Source organism: Mustelus asterias, unplaced genomic scaffold (genome assembly GCF_964213995.1).
Source record: "Mustelus asterias unplaced genomic scaffold, sMusAst1.hap1.1 HAP1_SCAFFOLD_2589, whole genome shotgun sequence".
Lineage (NCBI taxonomy): Eukaryota > Metazoa > Chordata > Chondrichthyes > Carcharhiniformes > Triakidae > Mustelus > Mustelus asterias.
The window spans coordinates 18,810-35,246 of NW_027592534.1; the positions used below are offsets into that span (position 1 = coordinate 18,810).

General features: G+C 49.9%; 1 long non-coding RNA gene across 1 annotated transcript in view; it reads right to left on the reverse strand.

Annotated features, from left to right (window-relative positions):
- Positions 1 to 14,300, reverse strand: part of LOC144489833 (uncharacterized) — a 29,089-nt gene extending 14,789 nt beyond the window's left edge. Inside the window, exon 1 of the long non-coding RNA XR_013497075.1 lies at positions 14,257 to 14,300. This is a non-coding gene — a long non-coding RNA (uncharacterized LOC144489833). The remainder of the gene's footprint in view (positions 1 to 14,256) is intronic.
- Between the last annotated feature and the right edge of the window lie 2,137 nt (positions 14,301 to 16,437).

Genomic DNA, 16,437 nt, shown 5'->3' on the forward strand with positions numbered 1-16,437 from the left:
CCCCGCGCGGTGCCCAGGGAGTACGGAATGTTTCGATCACACCCCCCCCCCCCGCGGTGCCCAGGGAGTACGGAATATTTCGATCACACCCCCCCCGCACGGTGCCCAGGGAGTACGGAATGTTTCGATCACACCCCCCCCCGCGGTGCCCAGGGAGTACGGAATATTTCGATCACACCCCCCCCCGCGGTGCCCAGGGAGTACGGAATGTTTCGATCACACCCCCCGCGCGGTGCCCAGGGAGTACGGAATGTTTCGATCACACCCCCCCCGCGCGGTGCCCAGGGAGTACGGAATGTTTCGATCACACCCCCCCCCGCGGTGCCCAGGGAGTATGGAATGTTTCGATCACACCCCCCCCCCGCGGTGCCCAGGGAGTACGGAATGTTTCGATCACACCCCCCCGCGCGGTGCCCAGGGAGTACGGAATGTTTCGATCACACCCCCCCGCGCGGTGCCCAGGGAGTACGGAATGTTTCGATCACACCCCCCCCCCCCCCGCGCGGTGCCCAGGGAGTACGGAATGTTTCGATCACACCCCCCCCCCCCCCGCGCGGTGCCCAGGGAGTACGGAATGTTTCGATCACACCCCCCCCCCCCGCGCGGTGCCCAGGGAGTACGGAATGTTTCGATCACACCCCCCCCCCCCGCGCGGTGCCCAGGGAGTACGGAATGTTTCGATCACACCCCCCCCCGCGGTGCCCAGGGAGTACGGAATGTTTCGATCGCACCCCCCCGCGCGGTGCCCAGGGAGTACGGAATATTTCGATCACACCCCCCCGCGGTGCCCAGGGAGTACGGAATGTTTCGATCACACCCCCCGCGCGGTGACCAGGGAGTACGGAATGTTTCAATCACACCCCCCCCGCGGTGCCCAGGGAGTACGGAATATTTCGATCGCACCCCCCCCCGCGGTGCCCAGGGAGTACGGAATGTTTCGATCGCACCCCCCCCCCGCGGTGCCCAGGGAGTACGGAATGTTTCGATCGCACCCCCCCCGCGCGGTGCCCAGGGAGTACGGAATGTTTCGATGACACCCCCCCCCGCGGTGCCCAGGGAGTACGGAATATTTCGATCACACCCACCCCCTGCGGTGCCCAGGGAGTACGGAATATTTCGATCACACCCACCCCCCGCGGTGCCCAGGGAGTACGGAATGTTTCGATCACACCCCCCCCCGCGGTGCCCAGGGAGTACGGAATGTTTCGATCGCACCCAACCCCCGCGGTGCCCAGGGAGTACGGAATATTTCGATCACACCCACCCCCCGCGGTGCCCAGGGAGTACGGAATGTTTCGATCACACCCCCCCCCGCGGTGCCCAGGGAGTACGGAATGTTTCGATCACACCCACCCCCTGCGGTGCCCAGGGAGTACGGAATATTTCGATCGCACCCCCCCCGCGCGGTGCCCAGGGAGTACGGAATGTTTCGATCGCACCCCCCCGCGCGGTGCCCAGGGAGTACGGAATGTTTCGATCACACCCCCCCCCCCCCGCGGTGCCCAGGGAGTACGGAATGTTTCGATCGCACCCCCCCCCCCGCGCGGTGCCCAGGGAGTACGGAATGTTTCGATCGCACCCCCCCCCGCACGGTGCCCAGGGAGTACGGAATGTTTCGATCGCACCCCCCGCGCGGTGACCAGGGAGTACGGAATGTTTCGATCACACCCCCCCCGCGCGGTGCCCAGGGAGTACGGAATGTTTCGATCGCACCCACCCCCCACGGTGCCCAGGGAGTACGGAATGTTTCGATCGCACCCACCCCCCACGGTGCCCAGGGAGTACGGAATGTTTCGATCGCACCCCCCCCCCGCACGGTGCCCAGGGAGTACGGAATGTTTCGATCGCACCCACCCCCCACGGTGCCCAGGGAGTACGGAATGTTTCGATCGCACCCACCCCCCACGGTGCCCAGGGAGTACGGAATGTTTCGATCGCACCCACCCCCCGCGCGGTGCCCAGGGAGTACGGAATGTTTCGATCACACCCCCCCGCGCGGTGTCCAGGGAGTACGGAATGTTTCGATCACACCCCCCCGCGGTGCCCAGGGAGTACGGAATATTTCGATCACACCCCCCGCGCGGTGACCAGGGAGTACGGAATATTTCGATCACACCCCCCCCCCGCGGTGCCCAGCGAGTACGGAATATTTCGATCACACCCCCCCCCGCGCGGTGCCCAGGGAGTACGGAATATTTCGATCACACCCCCCCCGCGCGGTGCCCAGGGAGTACGGAATGTTTCGATCACACCCCCCCCGCGGTGCCCAGGGAGTACGGAATGTTTCGATCACACCCCCCGCGCGGTGCCCAGGGAGTACGGAATGTTTCGATCACACCCCCCCGCGCGGTGCCCAGGGAGTACGGAGTGTTTCGATCACACCCCCCCCCGCGGTGCCCAGGGAGTACGGAATGTTTCGATCACACCCCCCCGCGCGGTGCCCAGGGAGTACGGAATATTTCGATCACACCCCCCCCCCCGCGGTGCCCAGGGAGTACGGAATGTTTCGATCACACCCACCCCGCGCGGTGCCCAGGGAGTACGGAATGTTTCGATCACACCCCCCCCCCACGGTGCCCAGGGAGTACGGAATGTTTCGATCGCACCCCCCCCCCGCGGTGCCCAGGGAGTACGGAATGTTTCGATCACACCCCCCCCCCCGCGGTGCCCAGGGAGTACGGAATATTTCGATCACACCCACCCCGCGGTGCCCAGGGAGTACGGAATGTTTCGATCACACCCCCCCCCTGCGGTGCCCAGGGAGTACGGAATGTTTCGATCACACCCCCCCCGCGGTGCCCAGGGAGTACGGAATATTTCGATCACACCCCCCCCCCGCGGTGCCCAGGGAGTACGGAATATTTCGATCACACCCACCCCCTGCGGTGCCCAGGGAGTACGGAATGTTTCGATCACACCCCCCGCGCGGTGACCAGGGAGTACGGAATATTTCGATCGCACCCCCCCGCGCGGTGCCCAGGGAGTACGGAATGTTTCGATCGCACCCCCCCCCCGCGCGGTGCCCAGGGAGTACGGAATGTTTCGATCGCACCCCCCCCGCACGGTGCCCAGGGAGTACGGAATGTTTCGATCGCACCCCCCGCGCGGTGACCAGGGAGTACGGAATGTTTCGATCACACCCCCCCGCGCGGTGCCCAGGGAGTACGGAATGTTTCGATCGCACCCCCCCCGCGGTGCCCAGGGAGTACGGAATGTTTCGATCGCACCCCCCCCCCGCACGGTGCCCAGGGAGTACGGAATGTTTCGATCGCACCCACCCCCCACGGTGCCCAGGGAGTACGGAATGTTTCGATCACACCCCCGCGCGGTGCCCAGGGAGTACGGAATGTTTCGATCGCACCCACCCCCCACGGTGCCCAGGGAGTACGGAATGTTTCGATCGCACCCACCCCCCACGGTGCCCAGGGAGTACGGAATGTTTCGATCACACCCCCCCCCCCCACGGTGCCCAGGGAGTACGGAATGTTTCGATCGCACCCCCCCCCGCACGGTGCCCTGGGAGTACGGAATGTTTCGATCACACCCCCCCCCGCGGTGCCCAGGGAGTACGGAATATTTCGATCACACCCACCCCCACGGTGCCCTGGGAGTACGGAATGTTTCGATCGCACCCCCCCCCGCGGTGCCCAGGGAGTACGGAATATTTCGATCACACCCACCCCCACGGTGCCCAGGGAGTACGGAATGTTTCGATCGCACCCCCCCCCCGCGCGGTGCCCAGGGAGTACGGAATATTTCGATCACACCCCCCCCCCCCGCGCGGTGCCCAGGGAGTACGGAATGTTTCGATCGCACCCCCCCCCGCGGTGCCCAGGGAGTACGGAATGTTTCGATCGCACCCCCCCCCGCACGGTGCCCTGGGAGTACGGAATGTTTCGATCACACCCCCCCCGCGCGGTGCCCAGGGAGTACGGAATATTTCGATCACACCCCCCCCGCGCGGTGCCCAGGGAGTACGGAATGTTTCGATCACACCCCCCCCCCCGCACGGTGCCCAGGGAGTACGGAATGTTTCGATCACACCCCCCCCCGCGGTGCCCAGGGAGTACGGAATATTTCGATCACACCCCCCCCCGCGGTGCCCAGGGAGTACGGAATGTTTCGATCACACCCCCCGCGCGGTGCCCAGGGAGTACGGAATGTTTCGATCACACCCCCCCCGCGCGGTGCCCAGGGAGTACGGAATGTTTCGATCACACCCCCCCCCGCGGTGCCCAGGGAGTATGGAATGTTTCGATCACACCCCCCCCCCGCGGTGCCCAGGGAGTACGGAATGTTTCGATCACACCCCCCCGCGCGGTGCCCAGGGAGTACGGAATGTTTCGATCACACCCCCCCCCCCGCGGTGCCCAGGGAGTACGGAATGTTTCGATCACACCCCCCCCCCCGCGGTGCCCAGGGAGTACGGAATGTTTCAATCACACCCCCCCCGCGGTGCCCAGGGAGTACGGAATGTTTCCATCACACCCCCCCCTGCGGTGCCCAGGGAGTACGGAATGTTTCGATCACACCCCCCCCCCCCGCGGTGCCCAGGGAGTACGGAATATTTCGATCACACCCCCCCCCCCGCGGTGCCCAGGGAGTACGGAATGTTTAGATCGCACCCCCCCCCCCGCGGTGCCCAGGGAGTACGGAATATTTCGATCACACCCCCCCCCCCGCGGTGCCCAGGGAGTACGGAATGTTTCGATCACACCCCCCCCCTGCGGTGCCCAGGGAGTACGGAATGTTTCGATCACACCCCCCCCCTGCGGTGCCCAGGGAGTACGGAATGTTTCGATCACACCCCCCCCCGCGGTGCCCAGGGAGTATGGAATGTTTCGATCACACCTCCCCGCGCGGTGCCCAGGGAGTACGGAATGTTTCGATCACACCCCCCCCCCCCCGCGCGGTGCCCAGGGAGTACGGAATGTTTCGATCACACCCCCCCCCCCCCGCGGTGCCCAGGGAGTACGGAATGTTTCGATCACACCCCCCGCGCGGTGACCAGGGAGTACGGAATGTTTCGATCACACCCCCCCCGCGCGGTGCCCAGGGAGTACGGAATATTTCGATCACACCCCCCCCCCGCGGTGCCCAGGGAGTACGGAATGTTTCGATCACACCCCCCCCCCACGGTGCCCAGGGAGTACGGAATGTTTCGATCACACCCACCCCGCGGTGCCCAGGGAGTACGGAATGTTTCGATCACACCCCCCCGCGCGGTGACCAGGGAGTACGGAATGTTTCGATCACACCCCCCCCCCTGCGGTGCCCAGGGAGTACGGAATGTTTCGATCACACCCCCCCCCCTGCGGTGCCCAGGGAGTATGGAATGTTTCGATCACACCCCCCGCGCGGTGACCAGGGAGTACGGAATGTTTCGATCACACCCCCCGCGCGGTGACCAGGGAGTACGGAATGTTTCGATCACACCCCCCCCCTGCGGTGCCCAGGGAGTACGGAATGTTTCGATCGCACCCCCCCCCTGCGGTGCCCAGGGAGTACGGAATGTTTCGATCTCACCCCCCCCCCCGCGGTGCCCAGGGAGTACGGAATATTTCGATCACACCCCCCCCCCCCGCGGTGCCCAGGGAGTACGGAATGTTTCGATCACACCCCCCCCCTGCGGTGCCCAGGGAGTACGGAATGTGATCACACCCCCACCCTGCGGTGCCCAGGGAGTACGGAATGTTATCGATCACACCACCCCCCCGCGGTGGCCCAGGGAGTACGGAATGTTTCGATCACACCCCCCCCCCCCCCCGCGCGGTTGCCCCAGGGAGTACGGAATGTTTCGATCACACCCCCCCCCCCGCGCGGTGCCCAGGGAGTACGGAATGTTTCGATCACAACCCCCCGCGCGGTGACCAGGGAGTACGGAATGTTTCGATCACACCCCCCCCGCGCGGTGCCCAGGGAGTACGGAATATTTCGATCACACCCCCCCCCGCGGTGCCCAGGGAGTACGGAATGTTCGATCACACCCCCCGCGCGGTGACCAGGGAGTACGGAATGTTTCGATCACCACCCCCCGCGCGGTGACCAGGGAGTACGGAATGTTTCGATCACACCCCCCCCTGCGGTGCCCAGGGAGTACGGAATATTTCGATCACACCCCCCCCCCGCGGTGCCCAGGGAGTACGGAATGTTTCGATCACACCCCCCCCCTGCGGTGCCCAGGGAGTACGGAATGTTTCGATCACACCCCCCCCTGCGGTGCCCAGGGAGTACGGAATGTTTCGATCACACCCCCCCCCGCGCGGTGCCCAGGGAGTACGGAATGTTTCGATCACACCCCCCCGCGCGGTGTCCAGGGAGTATGGAATGTTTCGATCACACCGCCCCCGCGGTGCCCAGGGAGTACGGAATGTTTCGATCACACCCCCCCCCGCGCGGTGCCCAGGGAGTACGGAATATTTCGATCACACCCCCCCCGCGGTGCCCAGGGAGTACGGAATATTTCGATCGCACCCACCCCCCGCGGTGTCCAGGGAGTACGGAATATTTCGATCGCACCCAACCCCCGCGGTGCCCAGGGAGTACGGAATATTCGATCGCACCCACCCCCCGCGGTTCCAGGGAGTACGGAATATTTCGATCGCACCCACCCCCCGCGCGGTGCCCAGGGAGTACGGAATGTTTCGATCACCCCCCCCCCCGCGGTGCCCAGGGAGTACGGAATGTTTTCGATCTCACCCCCCCCCCGCGCGGTGCCCAGGGAGTACGGAATATTTCGATCGCACCCACCCGCGCGGTGCCCAGGGAGTACGGAATGTTTCGATCACACCCCCCCCCCGCGGTGTCCAGGGAGTACGGAATGTTTCGATCACACCCCCCCGCGGTGTCCAGGGAGTACGGAATATTTCGATCACAACCCCCCCGCGGTGCCCAGGGAGTACGGAATATTTCGATCGCACCCACCCCCTGCGGTGCCCAGGGAGTACGGAATATTTCGATCGCACCCACCCCCCCGCGGTGCCCAGGGAGTACGGAATGTTTCGATCACACCCCCCCCGCGGTGCCCAGGGAGTACGGAATATTTCGATCACACCCCCCCGCGCGGTGCCCAGGGAGTACGGACGATTTCGATCACACCCACCCCACCGCGGTATCCAGGCAGTACGGAAGATTTCGATTGCACACAACCCCCGCGGTGCCCAGGGAGTACGGACGATTTCGATCACACCCACCCCACCGCGGTGTCCAGGCAGTACGGAAGATTTCGAGTACAGGGATGTGTTGTTGCAATCCCCACCAATTCGATTTCCAAGTTTGCTGACGACACCACCGTAGTGGGTCGGATCTCAAACAATGACGAGACAGAGTACAGGAATGAGATAGAGAATCTGGTGAACTGGTGCAGCGACAATAATCTCTCCCTCAATGTCAACCAAACGAAGGAGATTGTCATCGACTTCAGGAAGTGTAAAGGAGAACATGCCCCTGTCTACATCAACGGGGACAAAGTTGAAAGGGTCGAGAGAGCTTCAAGTTTTTAGGTGTCCAGATCACCAACAACCTGTCCTGGTCCCCCCACGCCGACACTATAGTTAAGAAAGCCCCACCAACGCCTCTACTTTCTCAGAAGACTAAGGAAATTTGGGCATGTCAGCTACGACTCTCACCAACTTTTACAGATGCCCCATAGAAAGCATTCTTTCTGGTTGTATCACAGCTCGGTCTGGGGCTCCTGCTCTGCCCAAGACCGCAAGGAACTACAAAAGGGTCGTGAATGTAGCCCAATCCATCACGCAAACCACCTCCCATCCATTGACTCTGTCTACACTTCCCACTGCCTCGGGGAAAAGCTGCCGGCATAATTAAGGACCCCCCCACGCACCCCGGACATTCTCTCTTCCACCTTCTTCCGTTGGGGGAAAAGGATCTCTCCCCCTCACCTAAACCTCTGCCCTCTCCCCTCTCACCTTAAACCTATGCCCTCTAGTTTTAGACTCCTCTCCCTTTGGGAAAAGATATTGACTATCTAGCTGATCTGTGCCCCTCATTATTTTCTAGTCCTCTATAAGATGTTGACTATCCAGCTGATTATATAAACCTCCATAAGATGTTGACTATCTAGCTGATTATATAAACCTCTATAAGATGTTGACTATCTAGCTGATTGTATAAACCTCTATAAGATGTTGACTATCTAGCTGATTATATAAACCTCTATAAGATGTTGACTATCTAGCTGATTGTATAAACCTCTATAAGATGTTGACTATCTAGCTGATTATATAAACCTCTATAAGATGTTGACTATCTAGCTGATTGTATAAACCTCTATAAGATGTTGACTATCTAGCTGATTGTATAAACCTCTATAAGATGTTGACTATCTAGCTGATTGTATAAACCTCTATAAGATGTTGACTATCTAGCTGATTTTATAAACCTCTATAAGATGTTGACTATCTAGCTGATTTTGCAAACCTCTATAAGATGTTGACTATCTCGCTGATTTTACAAACCTCTATAAGATGTTGACTATCTAGCTGATTATATAAACCTCTATAAGGTGTTGACTATCTAGCTGATTTTATAAACCTCTATAAGATGTTGACTATCTCGCTGATTGTATAAACCTCTATAAGATGTTGACTATCTAGCTGATTGTATAAACCTCTATAAGATGTTGACTATCTAGCTGATTATATAAACCTCTATAAGATGTTGACTATCTAGCTGATTGTATAAACCTCTATAAGATGTTGACTATCTAGCTGATTGTATAAACCTCTATAAGATGTTGACTATCTAGCTGATTATATAAACCTCTATAAGATGTTGACTATCTAGCTGATTGTATAAACCTCTATAAGATGTTGACTATCTAGCTGATTGTATAAACCTCTATAAGATGTTGACTATCTAGCTGATTATATAAACCTCTATAAGATGTTGACTATCTAGTTGATTATATAAACCTCTATAAGATGTTGACTATCTATCTGATTGTATAAACCTCTATAAGATGTTGACTATCTAGCTGATTGTATAAACCTCTATAAGATGTTGACTATCTAGTTGATTATATAAACCTCTATAAGATGTTAACTACCTAGCTGATTGTATAAACCTCTATAAGATGTTGACTATCTAGCTGATTGTATAAACCTCTATAAGATGTTGACTATCTAGTTGATTATATAAACCTCTATAAGATGTTAACTACCTAGCTGATTGTATAAACCTCTATAAGATGTTGACTATCTAGCTGATTTTATAAACCTCTATAAGATGTTGACTATCTAGCTGATTGTATAAACCTCTATAAGATGTTGACTATCTAGCTGATTATATAAACCTCTATAAGATGTTGACTATCTAGCTGATTTTATAAACCTCTATAAGATGTTGACTATCTAGCTGATTGTATAAACCTCTATAAGATGTTGACTATCTAGCTGATTATATAAACCTCTATAAGATGTTGACTATCTAGCTGATTGTATAAACCTCTATAAGATGTTGACTATCTAGCTGATTATATAAACGTCTATAAGATGCTGACTATCTAGCTGATTATATAAACCTCTATAAGATGTTGACTATCTAGCTGATTGTATAAACCTCTATAAGATGTTAACTATCTAGCTGATTATATAAACGTCTATAAGATGTTGACTATCTAGCTGATTATATAAACCTCTATAAGATGTTGACTATCTAGCTGATTATATAAACCTCTATAAGATGTTGACTATCTATCTGATTGTATAAACCTCTATAAGATGTTGACTATCTATCTGATTGTATAAACCTCTATAAGATGTTGACTATCTAGCTGATTTTATAAACCTCTATAAGATGTTGACTATCTAGCTGATTGTATAAACCTCTATAAGATGTTGACTATCTAGCTGATTGTATAAACCTCTATAAGATGTTGACTATCTATCTGATTGTATAAACCTCTATAAGATGTTGACTATCTATCTGATTGTATAAACCTCTATAAGATGTTGACTATCTAGCTGATTGTATAAACCTCTATAAGATGTTGACTATCTAGCTGATTATATAAACCTCTATAAGATGTTGACTATCTATCTGATTATATAAACCTCTATAAGATGTTGACTATCTAGCTGATTGTATAAACCTCTATAAGATGTTGACTATCTATCTGATTGTATAAACCTCTATAAGATGTTGACTATCTATCTGATTTTATAAACCTCTATAAGATGTTGACTGTCTAGCTGATTTTATAAACCTCTATAAGATGTTGACTATCTATCTGATTGTATAAACCTCTATAAGATGTTGACTATCTAGCTGATTGTATAAACCTCTATAAGATGTTGACTATCTAGCTGATTATATAAACCTCTATAAGATGTTGACTATCTAGTTGATTATATAAACCTCTATAAGATGTTGACTATCTATCTGATTGTATAAACCTCTATAAGATGTTGACTATCTAGCTGATTGTATAAACCTCTATAAGATGTTGACTATCTATCTGATTGTATAAACCTCTATAAGATGTTGACTATCTAGCTGATTGTATAAACCTCTATAAGATGTTGACTATCTATCTGATTGTATAAACCTCTATAAGATGTTGACTATCTATCTGATTGTATAAACCTCTATAAGATGTTGACTATCTAGCTGATTGTATAAACCTCTATAAGATGTTGACTATCTAGCTGATTGTATAAACCTCTATAAGATGTTGACTATCTAGCTGATTGTATAAACCTCTATAAGATGTTGACTATCTAGCTGATTGTATAAACCTCTAGAAGATGTTGACTATCTATCTGATTGTATAAACCTCTATAAGATGTTGACTATCTATCTGATTATATAAACCTCTATAAGATGTTGACTATCTAGCTGATTGTATGAACCTCTATAAGATGTTGACTATCTAGCTGATTGTATAAACCTCTATAAGATGTTGACTATCTAGCTGATTGTATAAACCTCTATAAGATGTTGACTATCTATCTGATTGTATAAACCTCTATAAGATGTTGACTATCTAGCTGATTGTATAAACCTCTATAAGATGTTGACTATCTAGCTGATTGTATAAACCTCTATAAGATGTTAACTATCTAGCTGATTATATAAACCTCTATAAGATGTTAACTATCTAGCTGATTGTATAAACCTCTATAAGATGTTAACTATCTAGCTGATTGTATAAACCTCTATAAGATGTTAACTATCTAGCTGATTGTATAAACCTCTATAAGATGTTAACTATCTAGCTGATTGTATAAACCTCTATAAGATGTTGACTATCTAGCTGATTGTATAAACCTCTATAAGATGTTAACTATCTATCTGATTTTATAAACCTCTATAAGATGTTGACTATCTAGCTGATTGTATAAACCTCTATAAGATGTTGACTATCTAGCTGATTTTATAAACCTCTATAAGATGTTGACTATCTAGCTGATTGTATAAACCTCTATAAGATGTTGACTATCTATCTGATTGTATAAACCTCTATAAGATGTTGACTATCTAGCTGATTGTATAAACCTCTATAAGATGTTGACTATCTAGTTGATTATATAAACCTCTATAAGATGTTAACTACCTAGCTGATTGTATAAACCTCTATAAGATGTTGACTATCTAGCTGATTGTATAAACCTCTATAAGATGTTGACTATCTAGTTGATTATATAAACCTCTATAAGATGTTAACTACCTAGCTGATTGTATAAACCTCTATAAGATGTTGACTATCTAGCTGATTTTATAAACCTCTATAAGATGTTGACTATCTAGCTGATTGTATAAACCTCTATAAGATGTTGACTATCTAGCTGATTATATAAACCTCTATAAGATGTTGACTATCTAGCTGATTTTATAAACCTCTATAAGATGTTGACTATCTAGCTGATTGTATAAACCTCTATAAGATGTTGACTATCTAGCTGATTATATAAACCTCTATAAGATGTTGACTATCTAGCTGATTGTATAAACCTCTATAAGATGTTGACTATCTAGCTGATTATATAAACGTCTATAAGATGCTGACTATCTAGCTGATTATATAAACCTCTATAAGATGTTGACTATCTAGCTGATTGTATAAACCTCTATAAGATGTTAACTATCTAGCTGATTATATAAACGTCTATAAGATGTTGACTATCTAGCTGATTATATAAACCTCTATAAGATGTTGACTATCTAGCTGATTATATAAACCTCTATAAGATGTTGACTATCTATCTGATTTTATAAACCTCTATAAGATGTTGACTGTCTAGCTGATTTTATAAACCTCTATAAGATGTTGACTATCTATCTGATTGTATAAACCTCTATAAGATGTTGACTATCTAGCTGATTGTATAAACCTCTATAAGATGTTGACTATCTAGCTGATTATATAAACCTCTATAAGATGTTGACTATCTAGTTGATTATATAAACCTCTATAAGATGTTGACTATCTATCTGATTGTATAAACCTCTATAAGATGTTGACTATCTAGCTGATTGTATAAACCTCTATAAGATGTTGACTATCTATCTGATTGTATAAACCTCTATAAGATGTTGACTCTCTAGCTGATTGTATAAACCTCTATAAGATGTTGACTATCTAGCTGATTGTATAAACCTCTATAAGATGTTGACTATCTATCTGATTGTATAAACCTCTATAAGATGTTGACTATCTAGCTGATTTTATAAACCTCTATAAGATGTTGACTATCTAGCTGATTGTATAAACCTCTATAAGATGTTGACTATCTAGCTGATTGTATAAACCTCTATAAGATGTTGACTATCTATCTGATTGTATAAACCTCTATAAGATGTTGACTATCTAGCTGATTGTATAAACCTCTATAAGATGTTGACTATCTAGCTGATTATATAAACCTCTATAAGATGTTGACTATCTAGTTGATTATATAAACCTCTATAAGATGTTGACTATCTATCTGATTGTATAAACCTCTATAAGATGTTGACTATCTAGCTGATTGTATAAACCTCTATAAGATGTTGACTATCTATCTGATTGTATAAACCTCTATAAGATGTTGACTATCTAGCTGATTGTATAAACCTCTATAAGATGTTGACTATCTATCTGATTGTATAAACCTCTATAAGATGTTGACTATCTATCTGATTGTATAAACCTCTATAAGATGTTGACTATCTAGCTGATTGTATAAACCTCTATAAGATGTTGACTATCTAGCTGATTGTATAAACCTCTATAAGATGTTGACTATCTAGCTGATTGTATAAACCTCTATAAGATGTTGACTATCTAGCTGATTGTATAAACCTCTAGAAGATGTTGACTATCTATCTGATTGTATAAACCTCTATAAGATGTTGACTATCTATCTGATTATATAAACCTCTATAAGATGTTGACTATCTAGCTGATTGTATGAACCTCTATAAGATGTTGACTATCTAGCTGATTGTATAAACCTCTATAAGATGTTGACTATCTAGCTGATTGTATAAACCTCTATAAGATGTTGACTATCTATCTGATTGTATAAACCTCTATAAGATGTTGACTATCTAGCTGATTTTATAAACCTCTATAAGATGTTGACTCTCTAGTTGATTGTATAAACCTCTATAAGATGTTGACTATCTAGCTGATTATATAAACCTCTATAAGATGTTGACTCTCTAGCTGATTGTATAAACCTCTATAAGATGTTGACTCTCTAGCTGATTATATAAACCTCTATAAGATGTTGACTATCTATCTGATTATATAAACCTCTATAAGATGTTGACTATCCAGCTGATTATATAAACCTCTATAAGATGTTGACTATCCAGCTGATTATATAAACCTCTATAAGATGTTGACTATCTAGCTGATTGTATAAACCTCTATAAGATGTTGACTATCTAGCTGATTGTATAAACCTCTATAAGATGTTGACTATCTAGCTGATTGTATAAACCTCTATAAGATGTTGACTATCTAGCTGATTGTATAAACCTCTATAAGATGTTGACTATCTAGCTGATTGTATAAACCTCTATAAGATGTTGACTATCTAGCTGATTGTATAAACCTCTATAAGATGTTGACTATCTAGCTGATTGTATAAACCTCTATAAGATGTTAACTATCTATCTGATTGTATAAACCTCTATAAGATGTTAACTTTCTAGCTGATTATATAAACCTCTATAAGATGTTGACTCTCTAGCTGATTGTATAAACCTCTATGAGATGTTAACTTTCTATTTTAACTCCAAACTCACCTCCTCCCAACTTGCTTCTGTTGTCTTCAGCTCCTGACTTCCGGCTTGGCGCCCCTGCGCATGCGTACTGATGCCAAACCCTCGCCCGCCCACCCTGACGTCACCGCTTTGTGGGACGGACCTGGGCGAACGGCCGCCGCCATCTTTATGAGGGGCGACTCTGCCATTTCGAGGGCGGGAGGAGTTGGCGTGATGTCGGCCATCTTGTTGAGGGGCAACAAAGGGGAAGGGCGGTGTGTCAGCCCGTCGCCTTCTTGGGGTCAGGGGGCCCGCGGCGGACGGGGTGCGCATGCGCTCCCCCTTCGAGGCCATCTTTGACTGCGCCTGCATCTGGACTGGAGCCGACACGGCCATCGAGTGATCAGGCGACAATGGGTACTGACCGCGCATGCGCGTCGGCTGCAGCCCACGTCAAGGGCATACGCCTGATCGGCGGCCATCTTGGTTCAGGGACAGCTGTCCCGCGCCTCTGCGCTTCGGGAAGGGATGCGGCGCCATCTTGAGGAGCGGTGGGCGCCTGTTTGGAAGGGAGGCGGCGCCATCTTAGTAAAGGAGGCCTTCCCCCCTTTCCCTCTGAGAAGTGGGCACTGGTGAAGCCCCGGGGTCGCCATATTTGTAAGGTGGACCACCCATTTACCTCAGGTAAATGAGGCCGAGTGAAGCTCAGGGGACGCCATTTTGGTAAGGGAGGCCACCCTTTCTACCAGTGGGAAGTGGGGGTCTGATGAGGCACAGGCGGCGCCATCTTAGTAAGGGAGACCTCTCTTTTACCGCTGTGGTAAGTGGGACCTGGTGAAGCCTAGGCGGCGCCATCTTGGTGAGGGATGTGTGGCCAACCCCAATGGCCAACCCCAATGGACAGCCCCAATGGCCAACCCCAATGGACAAACCCAATGGCGAATCCCAATGGCCAATCTCAATGGACAACCCCATTGGACAACCCCAATGGCCAACCCCAGTGGACAACCCCAATGGCCAATCCCAAAGGACAACCCCAATGGCCAATCCCAATGGCCAACCCCATGGACCCCAATGGACAAGGACAAGGTGAATGAAAAAGGTTTGGAAGCTGCAAAGGAAGCTATATTTTCTTGATCGGTTGGGTCTCACATGAAACGGCGGAGGTGCAAGGGAGAAAATTGAACAAGGATGCACCAACCCCTAGGGGCAGGAGTAGGCCACTCGGCCCATCGAAGCGCCTTGTGAACCAGTCGCTGAAGGTAAGCATGCAGGTGCAGCAGGCGGTAAAGAAGGCAAATGGTATGTTGGCCTTCATTGCGAGAGGTTTCAGGTACAGGAGCGAGGGATGTGTTGTCGCGATTATACAGGGCCTTGGTGAGGCCACACCTGGAGTATTGTGTGCAGTTTGGGTCTCCTTTTCTGAGGAAGGATGTTCTTGCTCTCGAGGGAGTTGCAGCGAAGGTTTCCCAGGCTGATCCCGGGGATGGCGGGACTGATGTACGAGGAGAGATTGACCAGGTTAGGATTGTTTTCGCTGGAGTTCAGACGGATGAGGGGGGAATCTCATAGAGACTTATCAAATTCTAACAGGTCTAGATAGGGTAGATGCAGAGAGGATGTTCCCGATGGTGGGGGGAGTCCAGAACCAGGGGGTCACAGTCTGAGGATTCGGGGTAGACCATTTAGGACGGAGGTGAGGAGACATTTCTTCACCCAGAGAGTGGTGAGCCTGTGGAATTCATTCCCACAGGAAGTTGTTGATGCCAAAACATTGAATGTATTCAAGAGGTGGCTGGATATAGCACTTGGGGTGAACGGGGTCAAAGGTTATGATAGAGAAGATCCTGAGAGGCAGGATTTATGAACATTTGGAGAGGTATAATATGATTAAGGTTGGTGGTGTTGTGGATAGGTTGGAGGGATGTCAGAAGCTGCAGCGTGACATAGATAGGATGCAAGACTGGGCGGAGAAGTGGCAGATGGACTTCAACCCGGATAAATGTGTAGTGGTCCATTTTGGCAGATGAAATGGGATGAAGGAGTCTAATATCAAGGGTAAGACTCTTAGCAGTGTCGAGAATCAGAAGGACCTTGGGTTCCGGGTCCAGAGGACTCTAAAATCGGCCCCGCAGGTGGAGGAGGTGGTTAAGAAGGCGTATGGTGTGCTGGCCTTTATCAATCGAGGGATTGAGTTTAAGAGTCCGGGGATAATGATGCAGC